This window comes from Miniopterus natalensis, chromosome 12 (genome assembly GCF_054644295.1).
Source record: "Miniopterus natalensis isolate mMinNat1 chromosome 12, mMinNat1.hap1, whole genome shotgun sequence".
In the NCBI taxonomy this organism is placed as follows: domain Eukaryota; kingdom Metazoa; phylum Chordata; class Mammalia; order Chiroptera; family Miniopteridae; genus Miniopterus; species Miniopterus natalensis.
In genome coordinates, this window is record NC_142092.1 from 38,372,013 (window position 1) to 38,390,840 (window position 18,828).

Genomic DNA, 18,828 nt, shown 5'->3' on the forward strand with positions numbered 1-18,828 from the left:
GGAATCGAACTCGGTACCTTTCAGTCCTCGGGCCGATGCTCTAACCACTGAACCAAACCAGATAGGGTGAGCTTTCTTCTTCTCCTTCTACTTCTTCTTCTTCTTCTTGTTATTATTATTATTATTATTTTTAACCCTCACCCAAAGATATGTTTTTCATTGATTTTTTTAGAGAAAGGAAGGGAGAGATAGAGAAACATTGATCCATTGCCTCCCATATGCTCCCTGACTGGGGATCGAACCCAAAACCTGGGTATGTGCCTTGACAGGGAATCAAACCCACCTTTCAGTGTACAAGATGACACTCCAACCAACTGTGCCACACCAGCCAGGGCACCTCAAACTTTCTTTTTGATAGATATATTTTTTGCAGATTTGATTTGAAATGTAGCCAAATCCTGGATTTACAAGCCATGTGGTAAAGAATATTCTGTAATTTTGGGGGGCAGATTTTTGGAAGCAGCAATTAATATTTGGCTAGTTTTCTTTTAAGACCACATGGCTATGGAGAGAGAACTGGTGAGTGCAGGCCAAGGAGCAAGAGAGAGCAAGAGGTGAGCAAGAGTGAGAAGGAACTCTTTGTCTAGGGATTTTAACAGCTCTTTAAATTAACCAATTCACCTTCCAAAATTTTGCAGGCTTCTGATGGGGTCCACCCCCTAGCCAACCCATTGTTCCCCTGCACCACCCCCATTCCTACTGCACATTTTCCTACCTCCTCTTTTCCCCCTCAACAATCCAGTATGGGATGGGGGAAGGGAGGGGTGTGTTAATCCCTAGAGGAACAGTGCTATCTGAAGCTGTAGTTTCCTGGTAAAGCTTCTCAGGTGACCATGCTTACAATGTCTGTCTTCCCTTTGTTTTCTTTACTTTATTAATATTAACTAGCTAATTATGATGATAACAATAAGAGGGAAAGGGAACAATGCAGGGTAAAGACAACCTGCTTGAAGATAGTCTTTGTTTAGGTTTCCCCCAAAGCACAGGCTGAGATAAAAATTTGAGTGCAAGTTGTTCTTTTGGGAGGTGGCTCCTGGAGGCCCTGTGAGGGGGTGAGGCTATGAGACAGGGAAGGGAGGAAAGATCGGTCTTACCCTTTGAGATGGGATGGAATGAGACTCTGAATGTCACCTTGAGTGATGAGGATTTTGAGGTTATCCACCAACTCCTACCCTCATTAGTTAAGTGTTGCCCCTGGAGCATTCACTTCCTGGTACTTCAAATCTGTGCCTTTCCTCTCTTGTGTGGTCAGAGGGTGCCTCAAATAAGGAGATGCTGTAGGAAACCGTGGTGGTAAATGGGAACTGTCTGCAAGTGACCTCTGGGTAAGGTGGAGGGGATACAGACATGACTTTGAGATGATATATTTATACATATACTTGATTTCTTCTGGCTAGGGATCAAAGCAGTAACTACTTTTTGGCAAAGAGGGCAAAGTCTTGTTGGCTTTCCATAGTTTATTTTAATTATGAAACATATGGACGTTCTAATAAGTTTTCTGAAAGTTGTAAAACATTTTGCTTAAATATTTTTAAAGGTAACCACAAATACAAACCCAGACAGCTTGGAATTCTTAAAAACAAGTACCACTGTTGATAGCAAGGTTCTCATTTCAGGAGCATCGTATGCGTGAGGGGTATACAATGGCATTAATCCGTGTTTTTGTTTTGTTGTTGTTCTTTTCGGTATCCTGTATGTAGGCTACATTTTAAAAAAATTTTTTATGGTGGTTTATCTCCATGAAATGCATTACTGTTGAAGGTCTGGCTGTTACCTATATAGTGCTACCCAGAATATATAAAGTCAGAATGGATTTAGTGTTTCCTTGTAAGTACTAAGGTACCTCATCTTATCTCTGAATCTTTTGGTTCTTAAAGTCTCTGAAAACAACTCTTAACCATAACTCTGGATGCAGGATGACAAAATAAAAGTATTCTTGTTTGCATAGTGTGAAATTTCTCTATTACATATACTGCAGTGTTTTGCAACATGTCAATATTCAGTTGGAGTCTCATGAAATCTAAAAAGGCTAAGCCAGATAAGTATTAAATATGATCTTATTTTCTACATAAAAAAACAACTAATTTTCAGAGCTGCAATTTGTATGAAGCAAGTAATCAGATCATTTCCTTTATCGCTAAGTGTTTCCCAGATGGAACAGCCTATATAATAGTATATTATGCAGCTTGAGTTGGATGTACATCAAAACCATTAGCTTACTATAAAAGTTCCACCGGGGAGATGGGGGCTAGAGTGAACATAAGCTGAGACTAAGAATGGAGTCAAGGAGAGGTCCAAGATGGCAGTGGACTGAGTGGAAGCTGCATTGACACTCTTCCAGGACCAAACCGGAATTACAACTAAAACATAGAAAAAACACCCTGAATAATCAACTGCAACTGAAGACTCACTGGAGAGCACCCTCATTACCCAGGACAAAGAGTGGAAACCGCACAGAAACTGGTAAGAAGTGCAGAGGCGTGAGAGGGCTGGCCAGGCTCCCACAGGCAGCAGCTGAAGGTCTGGAGGGATATCTCAGCTGTGGGGGGTTCCCACTGAGAACTCTGGGGCCTAAACCCCAGGCTGAACTCCCCAGCCCAGAGCACCAGAACTGAGAAAGGTGCCCACATAACATCTGGCTGTAAAAAGCAGCAGGGTTTCTGTCTGCCAGGGAGAGACAGCTAGAATTGCAGGCACTCTCTTAAAGGGCCAATGTACAAAGTTTTGTGTGCAGCTTCTCACCTTGGGCTCTGGTAGAGGGAAGTTAGAGTGGACTAGAGCTGTGTGAGGAGAATCTAGGGGTGCTGGCTCAGGGGAGTAGAGCTCAGAGGGCACCCATCTGGATCCCAGTGCTGAATCATTCCCTCATACTGCAGAGAACATCTTCCTCAGGCAAACATTTACCTTCTAAGCAGCTTTTGCCTGGGCGGGGGGGTGGGGAGGAACAATTGCCCCACCCTGCTGAAAAACCTCTGGCCCTACCCTGTGGAGTTTCTACAGCTTGAGTCTCCTTAAGAGACTGAATAACAGCCTCTGGGTGCTTTGAGTCTTTGCCTTACTTGCTTTTGGACCCAGGGCTTGGAAAAGCAGACCTTGGTGCACATCTTGGTCCTGTACAAACACACCTAGCCCCAGCAGAAGAAACCAGAAGCTGTGGAGTGTAGAAAACTTCAAACAGGGTACTCAAGGTCAGTCACAAACAGCATCTGACATTGGCCTGCACCAGAGACCATCCAAAAGACTAGGAGTCCTAGCAGATCTACCTAATACATGCAAACAAATCCAAACAGGCAGCCAAAATGGGGAGACAAAAAAAAAAAAAAATCAAGCCCCAAATGAAAGAACAAAAGAATTTGCAAGAAGAAGAGCTAAATGAAATAGAGATAAGCAGTCTGTTAGATATAGAGTTCAGAATAATGATTGTAAAGATGCCGAAGAGCATGAAAAAAGATGTAGAAACTATGAAGGAAATTAGGAATGACACAGTAGAAATTAAAAAAAAAAATTGGAAGGAATGAACAGGAGCTTAGGGGAAGCTGAGGATCGGATCAGAGAATTAGAAGACAAGGTAGAAAAAAATCACTCAATCAGAGGAAAAAAGCAAGAAAAAAAGGACAGTTTAAGGGAGCTGTGGGACAATTTGAAACATAACCATATTAGCATCATAGGAGTGGCAGAAGAAGTTGAAAGTAAGCAAGGGTTAGAGAACTTGTTTGAAGAAATAATGGCAGAAAACTTCCCTAACCTGGTCAAGGAAAAAGTCACACAAGTTCAGGAGGCACAGAGAATCCCAAGCAAGAAGAACCGGAAGAGGTCCATGCCCAGACACATCATAACTAAAATGCCAAAAGTTCAAGACAGAGAAGCCTAAAGGCAGCAAGAGAAAAGCAAGCTGTTACCTACAAAAGTGCTCCCATAAGGCTGTCAGGTGATTTCTCATCAGAAACGCTACAGGCCAGAAGGGAATAGCATGAAGTATTCAAGGTAATGCAAAACAAGGATCTGAAACCAAATACTCTATCCAGCAAGGGTATCATTCAAAATAGATGGTGAAATAATGAGCTTTCTAGACAGAAAAAGGAATTGATCACCACCAAACCAGCATTGCAGGAAATATTAAAGGGACTGCTGTAATAAGAAGTTGAAATAGAGAGAATGAGAAACATAGGCATAAAGAAATAAAATGGCAATAGATAAGTACCTATCAATAATAACCTTAAATATAAGTGGATTAAATGCCCCACTCAAAAGACATAGTGTAGCTGAATGGATAAAAAAACAAGACCCAAATATATGCTGTCTACAAGAGACCCACTTCAGAACAAAAGACTCACATAGGCTGGAAAAAAAATCACAAGAACTTCTGGAGGACTTTAAAGGAGCGATTGACAGCAATACAGTCACAGTAGGGGATTTTACCATCCCTCTGACTTTAATGGATAGACCTTCCAGACAAAAAGTCAACAAGAAAAACAATGACTCTAAATGACACACTAGATCTGATGGATTTAATTGACAGTTACAGAACATTCCACTCCAAAACTGCAGAATAAGCATTCTCCTCAAGGGCATATGCAACATTCTCAAAGATAGATCACACGTTAGGGCACAAAACAAGTCTCTACAAGTTCAAGAAGATTGAAATCATATCAAACATCTTCTCAGACATTTACACAATAGAATACTATGCAACTGTGAAAATGAAGGATCCCTTACCCTTTGAGACAGCATGGTGGGACCTGGAGAATATTATGCTAAGCAAAATAAGCCAGTCAGAGAAAGATACATGTCACATGATCTTACTTATATGTGGAATCTAATGAACAAAATAAACCAATGAACAAAATAGATCCAGAGACACAGAAGCATGGAACAGACTGATGAATCTCAGAGGGAAGGTGGGGTGGGTTGGTGGGTGGGGAGAGATTAACATAAGAATTTATATGCATATATGCATAACCCATGGACACAGACAATAGTGGAGTGAAGGCCTGGGGGGAGGGATACAAGGTGGAGGGGATCAATGGAGGAAAAAAGGGGACATTTGTAATACTTTCAACAATAAAGATAAATTAAAAAAAAGATGAAGTTTATTCTTTGAAGAATTCCAACAAGGTAAAGCCAAATATGTAGAAAAAACATCTGGAAAAATTTATCAACTATATTTAATATTCTTGGATTTCTGTTAGACAACCTAAAGCAGAGAATTAGCGATGGAATAAATTATTAAGTAGGAGATACAATTGGGAAGAAAATGTTTATTCTCAGCTCTCCTAGTTTTACTTATGACATCTTGCCTATTATTAGAAGAATAATAATTGTTACCTATATTAATTAAACTCCGGAATATGAGTGACAGAAACCCAACCTTCAGCATAGCCAAGCTATAGGAAGGGTGAAGCTGGACCAGAGGGATAAGTGGAGCCGGGGGCTTGAACAGTATCAAGATTCTTAGGCCCTCCCTTAGACTTCCCTCTGAGTGTCAACTTCATTCTTATTTTTTAGCACAGACTTTTTCCATATGGCAGGAAATATGACCACCTGTAGTTCTCAAGATTTACATCTTTAATTTCACTCACTGGAGAGAGTTTGACTTAACATGCATTGATGTAACTGGTTATGAAACACATAGAGCCCTCTCCAAATAGGGTAAAGGCACTGTTGATTTATTGTGTGACCCGGCAGCCTTGGCCAGAAGTTCCCATCGCTGAGTACCTACCACAGCCCAGGCAGGCTTTACCTGGGGATTCACATACATGATCTCTAATCATGTACTTCTTGCAAAGTAAGTCTCTTTTCCATATCAGACTTCTCTTTACCATATGGCTTCACTAAAAAGTGTTTTTTTTTTTTCTTCTAAAGGACATCTATAACACAGTTTGGTCACTAACATGCCATTTTGCCTGTTAGATACACTCAGATTTCATCACATTCATTCTATCCTTGAGCAGTGGAAAGAAATTCATCTAAGTTTTTCTCTTTCAACTTTTATAAGTGGTAAAATGCTTACATAATACTCAGATGAGTTTTATTTACAGAGCTTAACTAGTCATACCAGCTTCAGTAACCAGTGATGAATAAAATTATGCTTTTCATGTTAGTCTCAGGTACTCAATATTTTTTCTCCTTAGAAGTTTATTGACCCTGACAATGTTGAACTTCACCTGAGCCTTAAAAACATCATAGTTAAGATATCCCCTCAGCCTAACGCCTTTTTAAAAGTTTGTGTAGTGAGTGATCAGATGAATCAAGCACAGTTAGTTAACTAACTAGCATTACTGACACAAATATTTTCCCCAAATTTGAAATAAATAAAATATTCTGTTCCTCGAAAATTAAACATAGAATTACCAGCAATTCCACTCCAAGTTATATACTCAAAATAATTGAAAAGAGCTACTCAAACAAGTACCTGTGCATACATGCTCATAATAGTATTATTAATATTCACAATAGCCAAAAGGTAGACACAGCCCAGATGTGCATCAGTGGGTTAGTGGATAAACAAACTGTGGTATGTACATACAATGGAATATTATTATTCAGCCATAAGAAAGAATGAAGTACTGATTCACGCTACAATATGAATGAACATCAAAAACATCATGTGACTGAATGAAACAAGACACAAAAGGCTAAATTTTATGTTATGTGATTTTTACCTCAATTAAAAAAAAATCTGGACCTTGAAAACACTTATATTTATCAACATAGTTGATATTAAGTAGTTATATTCAAACATAAAATCAAGTCGACTGTGATAATTTATAGTCATGTTTATGATTATTATTTCTCATAGAATGAACTATTACTGAGAATATACCCAAAAATATATTCAGTTAGGATAGTGGTTAGAGAAAAGAAATAATGTTTAGAGGGAAAGTTGCTGAAAAGAAAAAAATCTGTAGGAAATAATGGTGGAAAAGAAAGGAATTTTATTTGCTTTGTAAGAAGGTAATCTTTTTATCAAGAATTTTTTCAATGTACCAGGGAAAAGAAACACAGTTCAGGAGTTGGCTTTGGAAACTATACAGCAATCAGAAATCTACTTTATAACCAGACCTGTAAATACAGGGGTGGGCAAAAGTAGGTTTACAGTTGCATTGTGGCATTCTTTTGGTTTAATAAAGCTATTGCAATAACCATAACCTACATGTCTTTTCCATTTGAAAAACTGTAAACCTACTTTTGCCCACGCCTGTAAATACCTTAGCATGGTGGTCCTCAATAAAGATAATTGCTATCTGTTCAATCAACAAATACATTACAACCAAAGATATAAAAGAAAAGCACAACCTACAGATTTGCTGTGCTCCTTTGTAAGTTGTTCAAGAAAATTTTGCTGGAAAGATGAAGCAGCAACATGATTAATTCATATACAAGTTTAATCTTATTACAGCCATTACCTTCTAAGTGGAGATATAATGCAAACAAGGCTGTATTTCTTTTAGGACTGCTTTTATCAACTCCAGATATTAAAATAATTATTTTAAGCTGTTATAGCCCACAGGCAAAATAAAATAGCAGAGGAACTATAAAACAAAATATATAAGTAGTCAAACTGGGCTTATCACACCCCTGCCAGATAAAGAGGCTGATCATCAGTCAAAAAATAAGCACATTAATCCAGAAGGAGGAACATTTGCATTTCTATCATGCAAAATTACTCCTGCACTAAAAGATTGTGTTGTCAAAGAAACTTAATGTATTTCTCCCCAAAACAATTTTTTAAGGTACTTCAATCCTGGGACTTCTTTTGCACAAAAATGAAACAAAAATCATCTTTCACAGTATAATAAATTTTTAGGAGCAATTGTTCTTCAAAAGAGATAAAAAGCTCAACTACTAATGTACATGATTTTCTAGATATTATTAAAAGCAGTGCAATTACAGTTATGGTAATTGATATGGTTCTTACCTGATAGTGATCAGGAGTCAAGAGTTTAAAACATAAACCAGAACATGCTTTGCACTTTTTAAGTCAGGTAAGCAAGTTGAAGTTTGGCTTTGCTCTACAAACCCTGGACTCTCTCTGCCCTAATGGAAGTAGGAATGGGAGAAAGTGTTGCTAAGAATTCCATGTCCCTTCTTCTTTCATTAACACTCTTATCTCCCCCAAACCAGACTGTTCTTTCCTTAGGAAAAGAGTGAAATTCTCAGTTATTTGGGTAAATGAGAGTCATACATAACAAAGATAAATTAATTTCACAGTTAATCTCAAACCCCAGTTTCAACCCCACTTTATTAGTGTCCTGGGTTTAGTTAATAGCTTGACTCAACAGAATCCATAAGTTAAGATAAACAAAAATCTTTTACTACATTCAAAGTGATGGCACCTTATAAAATTGTGGAGGCCCGCTCACGGTCCCATGGTGCTGCCTTGAGCCTGCTGCTAATGGATCCCTGGACTTGGAGCCCCTGCTGTGCTTCCTGATGGGGAAGCTGAATGAACCACAATAGACTTAGACCATTTAGATTTTCATTTGCTTGGGTATTTATGAACCAAATTCAATGGAGTTGGAGAATTTACCCAGGTGTAAGAAATAAGGAGAAAGATCATTACCTCTGATGTGACAGATAACAGGAAATTCTAAAGGGAAAAAGAAACTCAAGGCGAAGTTAATTTTTTGACAACCCGAGATCACACTTCAAAAAAAATCCTATTGATTTCAGAGAAAGGAAGGGAGAGGGAGAGAGAGAGATAGAAATATCAATGATGAGAGAGTCATTGATCGGCTGCCTCCTGCATGCCCTGACGGATATCGAGCCCACAACCCAAGCATGTGCCCTGACTGGGAATCGAACTGAGATCTCCTGGATTCTAGGTTGATGCTCAACCGCTGAGCCATGCCTGGCTGGGCCCAGAGGTCACACTTTAACGTGCTCTGACAATACATCAGAATGTTTTTGAGCCTCTAATGATGTAATGTGATTCTATGAACCAGAAACAAAAATTTATGGCATTACTGTTACCGCCACTAGTTTATTAATATTAAAACAGGGAGACAGCAAAGGGGAGGCCAGATGTTATAAGCATGGTCATCTGGGCAGCTTCACCAGGAAGGTGCAACTTTACACTCCCCAGCGAGCCACTGGCCCATTCCCTGCCGATCACTATGGGAAGGGGGGAGATGGGTGCATGAGTAATGAAGTCAGGATGATATAGGGAAGGTGCTTGCCTGTCACTCTAGCCTGGGGAAGCAGGGATTGGCTCCAGAGGTTAATCTTCATATCAGCTTGTAAAAAGAATACTGAATTCTAGCCTTGGCTAGATAGCTCAGTTGGTTAGAGCATCGTCCTGATATGCCAAGGTTGCTGGTCCGTCCCCAGTCAGGGAACATACAAGGAACAACCAATTAATGCATAAATAAGTGGAACAACAAATCTCTCATTCCCCCTTCTTTCTCTCTAAAATCAATAAAAAGCAACAATGAATACTGCATTCCAAATAAAATTATAGGTAATTTCAGTAGAGTCTAGGTCATGAAGAATTCTATGTCTTGTTTGTAATTTGGAACTTATTTCATGGTGAAGCTTGTTTAGAGAGGCTATTATTTAGCAGAGAATCATTTTGAAAAAGCCAAAAGCAGACAAAATGATAACCACTTATGAAGCCATTGCAACTGTTCTAGAGGAGATAATAAGGATAGGAGTACAAAGGCATAATAGATATTTTCTACAGTGCTATTTATTATATTTTAAAATTAAAGATGTTCAAATTGTTCATTAACATGAAACTGATTAAAAAGTTATGATACATTCATTCAATGGAAAATAATTCAATTATAATAAATGATGGATTGTTTAAGTACACCATCAATAAAATGTTTGTTCAGGCTGCTGAAGAGTCCAGTTTCTTTGCTGGTATTTCTGCTTCTGTTGGGATAGTGTAACTCCCAAGCTCAGGTAATCCAGGATGCTGAGCAAAACTGTCCTTGGCAGGAATCAGCATGATGGCTGAGGCCCTATCTGCCATAATTCTGGTCGTGAAGTCACGGCTTAGGATGCTAGATCAAGAACTGTTCTAGCATCAACTTTTTGTGTCCGGGATCATCCCCTTTCTTTCAGTTTGCTCCAAATGCAAACAAAGCTATCTTCCTAAACTAACTCAAATTATGGTCCAGTGTAGACCTTCCGGTCCAGCCTGAGCATCTCAATAGTCTGTAGCACAGTTTTCAAATTTAAGGTCATCCAGCCTTAAATAACCCTGTGTGATTGTAGTTATGTCTCGTGTGTGTGTGTGATGGGGGAGACATGGAAAACCTTGTATATAATAATAATAATCTCTCCTCTGGGACATCTTTTTCTTTTACCTTCTCAAGGGCATAGTCCAGTTAAATAAACCTTTAGTTTACTTGACTAAACTCAAGAGTTAACATCTCAGTTAGTGCTTTTTACATTCAGATATAAGGTGGTCTCCCATTTTTCTCCAAAAACAATGATTGGATAATTACCTTATATTGATGCAACTAAAGGATATATCCTGGTAGTTTTTCTAAACATAAGATAGCTTCAGAGGTCTTCCAAAACGTTCAGAAACTCCCTAAAATATGTTTTATTTTTAAAATAATAAAAATGCTAACATAGGACTTTACTGATCATTAGGCTTGATGTTTACTGCAGCAGTTAAGATGCTGCAATTTCATGACTTCCCTAATTTGAGAGGAATCATTGGTTTTCTTTCAAGTAAAAGAACATCAGTTTTCATAATTAAAGGAAAATGTGCTTATGTTTCCAAGTACTATGAGTTTGGATTTTATCCATATTATTACATTTCGTATGAAAGACCTAAATTGAAGTCTTGGAATTAGCTGTCTTTAAACATTTAATTTGTATTTTCATGAAAGGAATATGCACATATAGTTAAAATATCAAATAATGCTAAAAAGCTTATGAAATCCAAAAAAGACTTCTATTTTATTTTAATTTTTTTATTATTTAAATTAAAAAAAAATATCTTTATTGATTTCAGAGAGAGGAGAGGAGAGGGAGAGAGAGAGAGATAGAAACATCAGTGATGAGAGAGTCATTGATCGGCTGCCTCCTGTTCGCCCCCAACCGGGGATCGAGCCCACAACCCGGGCTTGTGCCCTGACTGGGAATCGAACCCCAATCGCCTGGATCCCAGGTCGAAGCTCAACTGCTGAGCCATGCCCGGCTGGGCTATTTGAATTTTTAGATCTTAATTTTTATTTTCATCTGCCTTCTCTGACCATTGTTGATATACTTTCCTGAAGCATCCATCTTTAATTTTTAAAGTTATATCTTCTATATTTATCTCCGTATTTCCAAATAATATAGTTTACATCTATCTCTTTAGTCTTCAATCTTAGACACTTATTGACTTCCTATTATAGAAGATGGGAGTTTTAGCTCTTTATCAAGTTTTTCTTTTTATCCACCCATTGATTCATATAGTTTGGTTAAGTCTATACTCCAGTGAGCCAAATGATTACATTTTCTTTTTACTACGACATTTTGGTTTTTCTGGAGATAATGATTCATATTCTCTCTCTGTCTCTCTCTCTCCCTCTCCTCCCCGCCATTTACTTATACATTTTTGAACCCATGGGTTAGTTTCTCTCACCCTCCAATACTATTGTGAAATATTTCTTAATTCAATTTTCATACAAACTTATCATATAAAATTTCAGTTTCAGATTATCTTGAAGACATCTTTCCTCAAGTCTTCTGGCCTTCTGCTCTACCCTGTTCTTTTAGACTGGTTGGTTGCTCGGTCTAATTCACAACTGTTATCTTTGCATTTCCTTTTACCATCTTCCTCTAGTAAGCTCTCACTGCTTTATTGTGTGGGATGCACTTGCTTTCCTTTTTTATTGATAATTTCCTTGTTTTCCTGGAACATATCCTTTTGTAGTTTCCTTAGAAAAGGTTAAAGGGACTCTGATCACAGCTAATATGTATGTCTGGGTTAACAGGGAGTGTGTGCCTGATAAGCTGGGCTCCAGGGAAAGAACTGAAACTATGAATCAATCAAGTAGAGCTTTTTCTGCGTGTGTGACAGCCAAACCACCCCAGAGCACATATTGACCATGATTCTTGGTCTTACTTATTAGTGACAGCTATCCTACAGAGGACATGGTTGCACTGCATCCTCAGTGTGATTGGTGAGATAGAGAAGAATTGGAAAGACTCATACCCTCCAGCTTTGGAAACAGTGCTCAGGATTGTTAATCCTCGAGGCAGGTGACCACCCCCTTTTAACAGCAGACGGAACTGTAGATGCATTCAGAGCTGTGATCAGACAACACATGTGGCAGAGGGAATTTGCTTAATAAAGCATTTTGACATGCACAGAGGATTGTGCATTAAGGCTGGAGTAAATCTTTTACAGGTGGGAAGACTGAGGCCCAGTAAAGCAGTGACATGTGTAAGGTCACATGCCAATTAGTGAAAAAGCAAAGCCTAGAATATAGTTATTTTTCCTTTTTTGTTATTTTTTTCTCCTCAGGAGACTTTGAAGCACTGGTTTCAATTGGGACTTGTACATTGGAAACACCCTGGGAGCTTAAAAATGCTGTAGCCTGGGTCCTACCCCTAGGGGTTCTGATTTAGTTTGTGCGGGCATTTGGAGAGTTAAAAGCTTCCCAGGTGATTCTAATATGCAGCATAGTTTGAGAACCTTGGAACAGAAGCCCTCAAACCTGGCGAACATTAAAAATCACCATGTGAGTTTCGAAAAAGTATGTATGTATTTCTGAAGCCCCTCCCAAACATGGTTACTTGTGTGGGGTTGTTAGAAACTAAAGAGAAGGGGGGCAGAGCATCTCCAGCCTGAGGACCCTCTCTGATGCTGATGTGTCTATTTCTGGTTCAATGTGTCTATGGCGGTTCAATTAAAATAACCAGGAAGCTTTTAAATGACACTTTGGCACCATCCCTCAAATATTTTTATTTAACGGGTCAGATATGTGTCTTGGGCTTTGGTATTTTTAAGAAGTTCCCAGGTGCATTCAGGAGTTGGAAGAGCATTAAAGGCTGCTGGGTTCTTGGCATCTCACCTGTGCACTCAGGGTTGAGCAGTTATGTCCTGGCCCCCTCGCGCCAGTGTGGAAAGATGTCTCTGCTGTGCTCAGGTCTGTGATCAGAGAGAAGTTATTCAGTGTTCCATCAGCAGGTGGCCGTATTGTCATTCTGCTCATTGCTGTTGGGCTCCTTCAGTTCAATTTGGAAATATTGGGTCTCTGTGCTCCCTCCCCCCACCCCAGGAATTCAAGGCCAGGGACCATGGAGAGTCTTGTGCTGAGAAGCCTGTTGGTGTTTGTGGACGAGTTGTGAGGATGACTGTAAGAGTTCAACATCTATCTACTGTGGCCTTTTGGGCCTTTGACCATCACACACTTTGGGTTTCAATAAAAATGGCCATGTTGCAGTCAAGTAAGAAAGCAAAACCTTCTTAATAGATGCTAGCTGGAGGGACTAAGAGGCAGTAGATCAGGAAGGATCTGAGGAGGTCAGAAGCTCTATGTTCTGATTTTGACTCTTTGAAGGGAATCCGACATCATCCTTCCAGCCTCCAGAGTTCAGCTTTCTCAGAGTGGCTTCTCTTCCTTTCATAAAGGTGACTGAAAATGCCCTAGTGTTCATGTCAGTCCTGATCTCTCTGGATCTGGAAAATATGGAAACGTGATCTTGCAGTGCTTGAGATCCCCTTTGGAAGGTATTGTGGAAAAATATGAAGCCAAACAGAGAGGGGGAAATAATCACATGGGAGCTTCCTTGGCTTTCTGTCTGCTTAGTACACAAAATGCAAGTGGGGATTGGGGGCTGGCAAGTCTTGGCCCAGTTATCCTCACTTACCTCTTGTCTCCTCAGTGCAGACTGCTCCTCTTTTGTGAATCCCTGAGCTTCCCTTCAGCTGAGTTAACCATTGTTTTCTTTTTCTCTTTCCCAAGCACTTTGCTGCCCCTTTTAGGCAATGTCATATATATATAGCACTTCTTTCTCCCCCTTTTAGTCTACTGCCTCTTAGGCAAGAGCCCTGCCCTGCTCACTCATTTCTTTGATTTTGTACCTAATGCAACACCTCTGCATAGTTGATGCTCAGAGAATTAATTTTTTAAAATAAGTAAATGACTAAAAAAGTCTTCTGCTCTCTCTCCTATCTTCTTTTTTAAATTTTATTTAAAAAACATATCTTTATTGATTTCAGAGAGAGGAAAGGAGGGGGGGAGAGAGAGATAGAAACATCAATGATGAGAGTCATTGATCGGCTGCCTAGCCCACAACCCGGGCATGTGCCCTGACCGGGAATCGAACCCCGATCTCCTAGATTCTAGGTCAATGCTCAACCGCTGAGCCATGCCCAGCCGGGCTCTGTTATCTTCTTGATTTAGATGCTGAAAGCATTTCATCCCTGGGTTCTTCAAGTTAACATTGAAATGAGGCCTTTGTAGACTGTGGCTGTGGCAGTGGAGGAAGCTCAAGCTGATCCTTTCTTCAAAGGTTTTTAAGTCAAAGTGGTCAGCAGAGCTGAGGAGTTGAGAACTTTGGAGCCAACCTCAATGACCCTTGAAAGATCTCAAATATGGGCTCTAAGCAGGGGAACTGATTGAAACAAGGCAAAGAAATAAATCCCTTCACCATTACATGAACAGAGCCAGAGAGAGGGCCTTACCTCCCTCAGTGCCTGGCACTTGGCAGGCATGCAGTAAATGTTTGTTGGATGAACTTGTCTAATATAACTAAGAAGGCACCAATTTACAAAGGCTTCAAGTAGCTTCTAATGTGTGGCTTGGCTCCATTTCTGTTGCTTTCCTAGCGTGACGGAGACCCTATTAAGTTGAGGTGATTCATTAGTCATTGCCAGAACAGTTTTATTGGGATGACTATTACCATGTATTTAACTTCTCAGATCCCTGTAGCATTTTATTGCTGATTATTGTTTCACTAATCCATTCAAGGGTGATGGAGTTGTATTCAGTTTTAGCAAAGGCCAATCTATTCAGCTAGCTGCATGTCCAATGAGACCCTGGTTAAAATCTCCACAGAGACCTTCCCAGAATATATCAGGACCTTCAATTATGTGGTGCTAATAGACATCACACAGTTTCTTTTGACATTTTCACTAGACAAGTATTACAGACATCTGTGATTACCATTGTGTAGAAAAGTTACTGGTGAGGGTATAATTAACATATGTTTCAAGGGACCAGCATCCAGGAAATTATTGAGTTTCTTTTTTAGAAGAGAAATAAAAGATGACTGACAGGTATCTAGGACTTTCATGCTTACACATACACCTTGCAGAAACCACTATTAAACAGTGTTCTTTTTGTTTTGATCTTCTTGAAAGAGTCCTATAAATTCTCCTGATCTAAGATACATTCATATACACAGAAGGAAGGCAAATATCTATGAAATAAATACAGTTGTAAACCAAGCCTTTTGGTTGTTGCAAAGTGTTATATATGCCATTCTAAGAAGTTAGAATTTTTGATGTATATGGTGACTTAGTACGATGTGTTTTTTTAAAGCAGCAGTAGAAACATTTTTTTTTTTTTTTTGGCAGGGAGGAATGAAAGCTTATATGGGACTCCAATATATATGATACATATAAGAAGAACTGTTTCAGTTGATGCAGAATTTGCTCTTCCCACACTTCCACTTTGTAGGTCTCTGTCCCCATACATCATCCATTCAGAAGCACCTTTTTGGAACCCTTAGGCTCTACACAGTTTACAGTTTAGAAACTGTTGCCCTCTTGAGTAGAGCTTATAGAAGATTTCTCTGGAGTGGAAATGGACCCTGTTTCTTTCCTGAAAAGACACATAGGTAAACCTTCAGTCACCTCTTCTTTCCCTGAACTCTCTTTATTCTATTCAGTAGCAGTGGTAATAGCTGATAGATCAGCCCGATTTTAAAACATTTCATTTGTTTAATCGTTATATTGTTGCTAGGGGAGATCCTCAAGAAATGTGCTTTTAGTTCTTGTGACAATCTCAGTAGATAGCAGGTGCAAAGTGTAAACGTGGTGGTATCAGAATATGTTACCACCCTAATGGGCAACAATAGTTCAACACGTATAAAATAGAAGATACACCATGATAGCCATGGTCTCATGAAACATCTTTGCTAGTATTTTTACAGGAAAGCATTCATTCCAACATCTGACAAGTATTTCACACATAGGGGTTATTCAATAAATAATTGAGACTTAAATTAAGAATAATTTATATATTCTGATTTTAAGATTTTGAGGCAGACATTATATAAAACGTTCTTGTCTATCAGGAGGTAGCAGGGCAATCACATTTTGGGCCATTGTATAGAGGAAAGGGCACTGAATGAGAGGTCTAATCACCTGGGCCGCAGTCTTGCATTGGTGGCACAAATGAGTTAGTATGCCACCAAAGCTCAGGTTGTCTAAATTATTTGCCTAGGTTTTTTAACTATAAAATGAGGAGGTTCAATTTGATCTAAGTTTCCTTTCGACTGGAGCATTCCACAAGCACCCATGATCTATGGTGCTTTCGATTGTGCTACCGCCTGTGATGCATGTGGGTGAACTCAGCTGGAGAGGCCGACCTGCGATTCGTGCTCCTGCACTCCCAGTTCTCATTAGTAGACTCTTTTCCAGTCATGCCAACCTGAACTATGCTTTGCAAACTCCTCTCTCATGGGAAATCTTGCCTGATTCAAAAGAGGATTTCTGCATTCTTGTTCATGGCCCTCAGCAGAACAGAGCGTTTATCCTTCTGCTTTTTATACTAGGTGATTAGCAGATGCGTTTCTGTTAAGCAGCCCGTGGTTAGATTCTGCACATCAGATGCCTTATTGACTTCTTTTGCTTGTCATGGATCTGTACTTTTGTGACATCATTTTTATCTCCCAAATTGTATCTTTTGATATATAAAATGAACCACACTTGGCACTTTTTAATACCATAATTATCTTTTTATAATAGCTGGTTAGAATGTAATGCTTTTATCCACAGTACTTTGTCTTAGGTAATTATGTTTATCTTTAGATTTTCCCGACCCAGAACCTCCTCGAGTATATCTGCATTTCTCTCTAATTTCACATCTATTTACTCATTTAATTTCTTTCTGCTTAAGTGTCACTTTTCTGTACCAAAACTGTTTAAAAAGAGAAGGCACGTAGGTACAATTGCAGGTACTTGGTTGAGAGATTTTTGTGAAGGGCATGAATCTAATTGTAAAAGTCCCTTTCAGGAGTCTTTTTCAAACTTTAGTGTCAATAAAAACCACCAAATTTGTTTTGTTTGTTAAAATACTAAGTTGGCACCTATTCCCAGAGGAATTTGATTCAGTTGTTCTGGGGTGTGCCCAGGAATCTATCAACAGTCCCAGGTGATCCTGATGCAAGAGAACATTCCTGCAGTAGGGCATCTTGGTAAGGGCTCCTTGGGTGGGATGTGGTGCTCTGTGGCCAGAGCCCAGTACTGTATGATCCCCATAGAGTTAAGTTGGCTCCCTTTGTCTGTTCGCACTCACTATTCTCTTAGGTTAGTTATTTTTGTAGCTTTCACAGATGAGGCATCACTTCTGGGAGCATTCTTCTTTTGTCTAGATGACTTCTATGTAGGCTGTTACTTAGATTTAAACCTTTATAAAATCTTTTTACCAAATGCCTGTAAGGAAGGAATAAATGGATTTTAGGATTTGGATTTAGAAAAGCAATATCCTAAGCAGAACAATAATACAAGAATAAATAGATGAGATACTGGAAGGAAAACAGATACATATGATATTTAATAAGTAATATATCCCAGATTTAATAAATGCTTGTAAGGGCTTCATGCATTGAATGGTCACTCCACTCTGAAAATTAATACCCAATCTCCTTTCAGGGGCAGGTGCACAGAAGCATTCCCATTAGACATTTACTCGGTAGACTTCTCTACTGGAAGGATCCTCTTACCCCTAATGAAGCCCAAGTGAACATTCTAGAAGGTATTTTTTCAGTCATAGTTCCAGCCCATTTACACTTAAGTCCCCTGAAAGTGTGAGTGGAAAATGCAAATTTCTGGGTTCCACCTTAAATACAGTGAAATACAGGGAGTAAAGTTTGGGAATCAAACCTGCATTTTTATAAAGCTATTGAACCATTCTTATGCATACGAGAGACTGAAGGCCACAGCTTAAAGATGTTGCTATAATAATGTAGAACTCAGTAGTTCTCCAAAACAAAACAAAACAACCCCTGAGGAGTGGGGAGAAAGGCGTACCCAAGATCTTAGAAATTTCCGGAAGCTGAGATTTTCAGCAAGTGTCTGAACCCACAGTTGTGAGGTTGGCACAAAGTCAATGATTCTTAAATTGGGAGCCAATTCTTTCCTGAAAAATGCTGCTCAGGTTTTTCTGTTTAGAGACAGGACAGCTCTGTATTGTGAACTGATCTTAGCTAAGTTGACTATTCAGCAATATTCAGATACATTTGTTAAAATTCCACAAAATTCCTTATATGTCCATTCCCTCCACAATATTTCTACTAGGTGGTATTTTATACTGAAAACAGACTTAGACCAAATTCTGCCAAACCTTCACATTTTATTAGCAAGGAGACACCAAAATAGTCAGGCTACCTATTCTTGTAAACTCAGAAAGGTCCTTATTTCTCTAACTCTTGGCTTTTTAAAAGAAGTTCTCTGTAAGGCTGATGCAACACCATTGTGGTGACTAGATGCTGACTTTCTATTTGGGTCAGATGGCAGTCCCCTCTGAAGTAGGAAGGACACAGGACTAAAAGAGGACTCTGGATTGTCCCAAGGATCAGGATACTGGGGTTGTTCATTTTATTCTCCCAGTTCAAGAAAGGTTGGTGAGGCTCTAATAATCTTTCTAG